Source organism: Quercus lobata, chromosome 4 (assembly GCF_001633185.2).
Source record: "Quercus lobata isolate SW786 chromosome 4, ValleyOak3.0 Primary Assembly, whole genome shotgun sequence".
NCBI classification, from domain to species: Eukaryota; Viridiplantae; Streptophyta; class Magnoliopsida; order Fagales; family Fagaceae; genus Quercus; species Quercus lobata.
In genome coordinates this window covers 20,461,979-20,469,243 of record NC_044907.1, presented here as the reverse complement: position 1 = coordinate 20,469,243, position 7,265 = coordinate 20,461,979, and positions in this window count along the sequence as shown.

Sequence of the window (7,265 nt, the reverse complement as noted above, 5' to 3'; positions counted from 1 at the left end):
CCAACTTTACATACAAATACTTTGAGCAAGCCTAAAACAAGACTAAACATTTTGATTATGGTTTACCAACATTACATAATGAAGTTCTAATACATTTAAACCTAAAGTCTTAGAACCTAACAAAAATTAATGGCAATATTCAATCTTTGAAAAAGACTCAACTTCCTTTGTTTCTGAAGTGCCTCATTAATTTTTTCTTGGAGTTGGATGTTGAATGTTCAAATAGTGTGTAAATCACCTATGAACGTTTAGACCCCTAAGTTACAAATTACCAACACAAGTTTATATTCAAATAATGTATGTGCGGAATATGAAAATAAGCTAAAACAGAATTGGTAAAACAATCTAAACCATAATTAATCACAACCACAGTAGTAATTAAAAGGCAAAGATTAAGGGAAGAGAGATGCAAACACAAAAATAACATAGCGATGTGTTATCAAAAAGGAAACCGAAGTCCTTAGCGAAAAACCTCTCCGCCACCCTCCAAGCGGTCAATAATCCACTAGAGAATAAATTTGGGATACATAAATAGTAGAAGACCCTCCAAGCCTAATCTATCTAGTGCACCTAAGCCCTCCAAGCTTCTTGCTACAACAGGGTTACGCCGAACCTTGTCTTCTCTAGCTTACTAGATCTTGCAATAGCCCATTGCATCAACCAATATCAATTGGTCCCTTCTAAATTGATTTCCAAGTACCAAAATACCTCCTCACAGATATGAGTATGGTGAGATAGAGATTTGGCTAATGTACCTCTCAAGGATGTATCAATGGAAAGGGTGAGAGTAGAGGAATTTCGATAATCAAAGGATGAAGATTGTGGATGAGTCAATCTTGTTTTTCTCTAGGGTTTCTCTCTCAAAATTTTCTCTAGAAGCTCTTTACATTTCGTGGGTATAAGGGTATTTATAGGGGTGAGTGAGGAATGCGAACAGTCAGGTTTTAACAAATAGAGCATTCTAGCAATTCAGGCTCGCGACTGGAACGAGTCACGAGTTTGAGTCGCGAGCTAACTGTCTAGCCAGACTAGAAGTTTTGTCCTGTAGTGCTCCAGTTGGCGTGACTTTTTAACTCCCCTGCATACTTCACACGTGTGCCTCCTTTGGCAACTCGCAAGTTGCGAGTTAGTCGCGAGATCCAGTCATAAGGCTTTTCTTAAGTGCACACTCTTGAGCTTTTCTTCACACTCTCTCACACACTACCCTTACATGATTCTCACCTAAATACAAGATTTCTAAATGTTGAATTCATAATTTTAAAAACCGGACCGGATTGGTCGATCCGATCGGTTCAACCGGGAACCGGGAGCCAATCCAGTCCAGTTAAAACCCCCAAAACCAGTCAAAAACCGGAAAACCAATCAAAAATTGGGGTTAAACTGAAAATTAAAAAAAACGACTTGATGCCCGATTCAGTTTTTAAAACCATGGCTGAATTACAAGCAAATTTGGCAGGGAATAAAGCCAAAAAAATGGTTGAATAAATTCAACTTTACAATCTCCCCATTTGGCTATTCCGTGATGAAACCCTAAAACAAACTCTAGACTTAACATGTGAGTTGGGAACAGTTAAACAAAACTCACTCACACCTAACTCTAGAATCTATGTAGCTCTTGAACCATACAGACAAGTATTTCCTGAAAACAACAACACAATACGATCATTGTATGCAGAAAACTTGAAATGCATATGGAGCAAGCATAATGCGATCATGCACAATGGAATGAAGCAATAAAGCATGGCTTGACCAAAAATGAACAATCACTATAAATAGTGACCACAATGATTATTCACACAAGGAATGAACATCCGGACATGCAAGCTAATAAGCTCAATGCAGGGTATCATTTGCATGTCCAACACTCAACCGATACAACAACACAAGGTAATTGTATCAAGGATATAAAATCCAACAAGGGCACAAAAGTGATTACTTAAAGAAATCCATAACATTTAACAACAAGTACTAAGCTACAAAAGCATGGGTACAAATACAATATACTGAATATAAACTTAAAACATTAAACCAAAGTACCAAAAGCTTTAAACACAAGCACTGTAACCATATCCAAGAATTTATAAAACTATAAGCAAATAACTGAAAACTAAACTAGCCAATCAAAGGTTAGGCTATCCAAAAATATGTGTGTGTATATGTACTAGCTTCCTCCTCTTAAGCACACAACTCCCCCTATCACTATGCACACTTCCCTTTCTGATGTTGCTCTCCCCCTTACTATATGCTCTCCCCCTTTTTGGCACGAATAGCTAAAGGTTGTCCTCTAATTTGCACAGAATACCATCTAGTTGTGTCTCAATGTTCGTGAGGCACATTTGGACTTGATTGTTGGTGGAGTAGAGAGCATTTTCAAATCCGGAAATACATAGATGCAAAGCCTCAAACAAAATACCCAACCTGTCAGCTTGATGGCCAGATTGTTCATGTTGAGTGCTAGTCGACTGTAGCTCAAGAGTAATGGGAAAAGCAGTCTCGGTATGCACAAGCGTAGTGTGAGTAGCTGAGCCAAAACTGAATGAAGTGGCCTGAGGAAAGGGCTCACTCTTGGGTGTTTTGGAAGAATGACTCTTGCTTGTTTGAAGAGATATCATGGATAATGGTCGAAGACATGCCAATATTTTTCCATCTGTTGGTGGACGAACACCTTCAAGAACCATGATCTTCATTAGGAGACTACAAAAAGGAAGACATGTTCGTGCTATCGATCGAGCCGCTGTTTTCCCAATGATCTGAAAAATGTGGGCACATATATCAATCGGTACACTAGTGATGAGATCACATAGGAACTGTGCTCTTCCAAGGTTGATGAAGCTGGTGTTAGATAGTCGGTAAAGGTTGAAAAACATGATCAATGTAAGAGTCTTCAATTCAGGTGTAAACTTTGCAGTGCCTATGGATGTGCCTTTGCTTGAAATATCATGATCAGGCCCAAGAATTTGAAGAATGTCTTGTACCTGAGGAAGTCTATCATCATATGGAGTGAGGTCCACATTTGCTGGTCTAGTGATGCGAAGAACCTTTGCAATGTAGTCTAGATTGATGGAGAACTCTTTTCCTCGTACCCAACACTTCAACTCAACTCCGGTATATCTAGCATTTGAATAGAATTCCTTGACCAATTCATCAACCGGTTCCTCGAAGTTCCCAAACAAATCAACCTAATCTTTTGCTTCAAATATTCTAGGGATAAATGTTAGTCCCAAGGTATCAAATTTTACCACCTGTTCCACCATAATAGGAGCATCTTCAAAGACGCTTGAGTAAGTCTGTGAATCGAGAGGAGTCCTAAATCTCTCAATGTTTGAGTCTTGAGGTGAACGGCAAGTTCGTTTTGAAACAGGGGATGATGGAACATCAATCACAATCTCTTTTCCTCGAGAGGAACGACGAGACATCTACAAAAGACCATACACACAGTAGAGAACCAAGTGCAAAACCACAAGACACAAACATCAACTTGATTAGATCAAAGTTAGTCAATGAAATAAGTACACATTGATATGTAGAAAAAGATATCACTCAACCACAATAAATGAACCAAGTTAGCAGTATTTAAGCATGTATTTGGTGTGCAAATGTGATGAATGTGCAGGCACAACTAAGCACAATGTAATCTATGAAACACCTCAGATTCACAAGTAACTGTCATTGTGACATTCTACTATGAGCATGATACACAACTCACAACTAAGAATCAACCATGAAAACATGTGTAATAGGTATCGTATTCCAAAAACAACAAAACCCATTCAACAAACTTAACAAAATAAACCCAATCCATATTCAAACATCATATATCTCAAATCTCAATAACAACTCTTACCTTTTCTTGAAGATTGAAGTAGAGATGATGAAGAAAAATGGTGGATTTTTGAGAGAAACATGGTGAGTTTGTGAGAGAAAGATGAACGGACAAGACAATGAACAGTCAAAATGTTCAAGGGAAAACTGAAAAGTGTTTTTAAAAAAATTGTCCTTGAAGCGCAAAACACGATTTTTTTCGTGACTAAGATGAGTCACGAACAAGTCGCTAGACCAAGTCGCCAAAACTCCTGTGACAAAATTTTAAAAATTTGTCTAAGTGAGCCGCGAAACTTTCTATATAAACCTCGTAATTGGAGCTTCCACTCGCAAACAAGTCACCAAACCAAGTTGCGAGAAATCTATAAACCCAAATTTTTGGAAAATATTCTAAATCTTTTTTGTGATTGGGACATTTACCCGCCAGGGAGTTGCAAAAACCTTCTGTGTAAGCTCGCGATTAGGGCATGCGAATGGCTTGACTCACGAGGCAAGTCACCAAAACAAGGTTGTGCAGTTTTTGACATTTTTGCAAAAAAAAATGAAATAAAAAAAAAAAGGAACTTTCCAAAAACAATTAAAATACTCGAAAATCTTTTTGTGTTTGATCAACATATAATTGAGCATGTGCAACACATTTAATCAAGTACAATCACACAAGTGATAAGGCATTCATTGAACATAGACATGTGTGATGTGTCTAGGTATCAAAAATGAGATAGTCCTTAGTCTAATGTGAAGTTTCAATGATCAATTTAACCAAGTCATACACAATTAGCACTAGGAAGAGTGACCAATCTCAATTATAGAAATATGCACATATGACTTCCTACAAAACTTGATAACATAACTTTGAAGCTTTCCATTTGGCTCTACGTACATCATATCATTTGATCATTTTTGAATCAATATATCTCATTTTGAGATCAATGCTTGAAATTTTTGATATTTTAATTTGATGAGTAAGCCTTTGGCTTTTTGGGCATCATACATTTTATTTAAGTCGCTTTCCCTTTTTCCTAGTCAAATACTAGTATGTGCAACGGATTTTGCAGCTCATTATCTCTTTTCATTTGGAGATATACATTTGTTGAGCTCTTTAAACCCAAAAAAAAAAAAAAAAGTGTGGGAGGATATATACGCACAAGTTTATGTAAGTCTCAAGATCAACAAAACCATTGACTAATCATTCATAAGAAATTTGAAGATCTATTTACAACAGTCACATAGATGTCAAGATTTTTCCCACAATGATATGAGTGCATAGGGAACAAGTTATGCTCGTAAATGCACAAAGTCATTTGTACGAAGATACAAGGCAAAACATGCTTGTGACAAAACACAATAATGCCAATCAAACTTTTTGGATTTTCTACTTTTTATGTGTTTTTGGATTTTTGATGCAAAAGCAAGAAAAGATTGATAAAAAAAAAATGTAAAAACATTTAAAGCAAATAACAAACAAACAAACTTTTTTTTTTTTTTTTAAAACCAAGCTAGCATGATAACAAAAAGCACACGACCAAGAAAATCACAAAACATAGGAAGTATTAATGCTTATGCATGAGTACCCCTCTTCACCCACACAACACATGCGTTTGGGGTGATATCCTTAACGGATTGGGTACGAGTGTTGTGGCTTTCAAACCTTCTGGTGAAACTTACCAAACAGGTGGTGAATGTATCGATCATCTTCATTACATCGATCACTTCGGAATTACCATCTTGACCTTTTGATTGCTCCATAATCGAGTTCCTTTTGTCATTTCTTGGTCTTCCTGACCTTTGATCACCTGCATTCTTCAATGCTCTAAGCTTATGACAATTTGGTCTGGTGTGTCCTTGAAGTCCACAATGATGACAGAAATGTTTTATTCTCGGACTTCTTTGTGATTTTGGAAGTGATTTCCCTTTAGCTTCAGGTTTGACCACTGATTGGTTACGAGGCTTTATCAACACCCGTTGGTCATTCACATTTATCTTCTTATCCACCTTCACTTTCTCAGCAGTAGTGGCAACCACCATCGGTTCCTTGGCTTTCACAAACTTCATTTCCTTGGATATATTGGTAGCCGAACTGCTCTCTCCGGTATATCCCAATCTGCTTCTGTTGGAGAAAGGTTTTTGATGAGCAAGGACTTCATCAAGCTTCTTGGAGGAAACCCGCTCTACTTTAGCATTCGTTTGAACCACCTCAAGCTCAAGGAATTTGATCTTTGTATACGCTTCGGTTAACTCTCCATTCAATGTTTCCATTTCACATTTGGTCTCCTTATATCACACTAGAAGACTTCTATAATCCTCCTCTGCCCTCTTCATCTTTTTAATGACTGCATTAGCCATTCTTGCATATTTTCCTGACTTCTCAAGGAGGCAATTGTATGTTTCTTGCAATCCCACTTTTTTTTCATCATCCTCAACATCAAATTCTTCTAATACTCCCATTGATTCCTCATTAGTGTGCTCCCCAAGCTCTTCTTCTAGCAAACTCAAATCATCCAATGATTCAATGGGAACAATGGTCATAAAGACGAAGTAGTTCCCTTCTCCATCACAACTTTCTTTCGAATCTGAATTGGAAGAGTCTGAATCACTGAGAGTAGTGGCATACACCTTGCCCTTCTCTCTCAAATAATTGGGACACTCTTTCTTGAGATGTCCATGTCCGTTGCATTCGAAGCATGTGATTCCTTGAAAGGATTAAGACTCCTTCCCATCTTTCCTCTTGAAGTCCTTTTTCTCCTTTTCGAAACTTGGGAATTTCCCCTTCTCAGCAAATTTTCCATTGTTCTTGAACTTCAAGAATTTTCGAAAATTCTTCATAAGATATGCCACATCTTTCTCGACCACATCCTCATCCAATGAGTCGTGAGCTTCTACCCTCTCATTAATCATCTTAAGAGCAAGGGATTTGCTCTTTCTTTGTGATAGCAACGACAGCTCATAAGTTTGAAGTGAGCCAATTAGTTCTTGAACTTTGATATCATCAAGGTCCTTGTTCTCTTTAATTGTTGTAACCTTTGCACGGAAGCTCTTTGGCAATGATCGAAAGACTTTCCTCACTATCTTTGAGTCCTCTGTCTTCTCACCCAAGTTGAACTTGCCAATAACCACCTGATTCAGCTTGCCATAGAATGAGTCGAATGACTCATCTTCACTCATTTTCAGCTTTTCAAATCAAGTAGTTAGCATCTGCAACTTAGTGTCTTTCACCTTCTTGGTGCCTTCATACGTGGTCTCCAATATTTGTCACACCTCCTTAGTAATTGTGACGTGAGATATCCTGTGAAACTCATCTGGAGATACACCACAAAAAATAGCATTTAGTGCCTTGCTATTTGCATTAGCCGCCGCGAGGGCTGCCTTATCCCATATGGATTTGGTAGCCTCCGGCCTAGTCCATCCAACATCAACCGCATCCCATACACTTTCATCAATTGAAC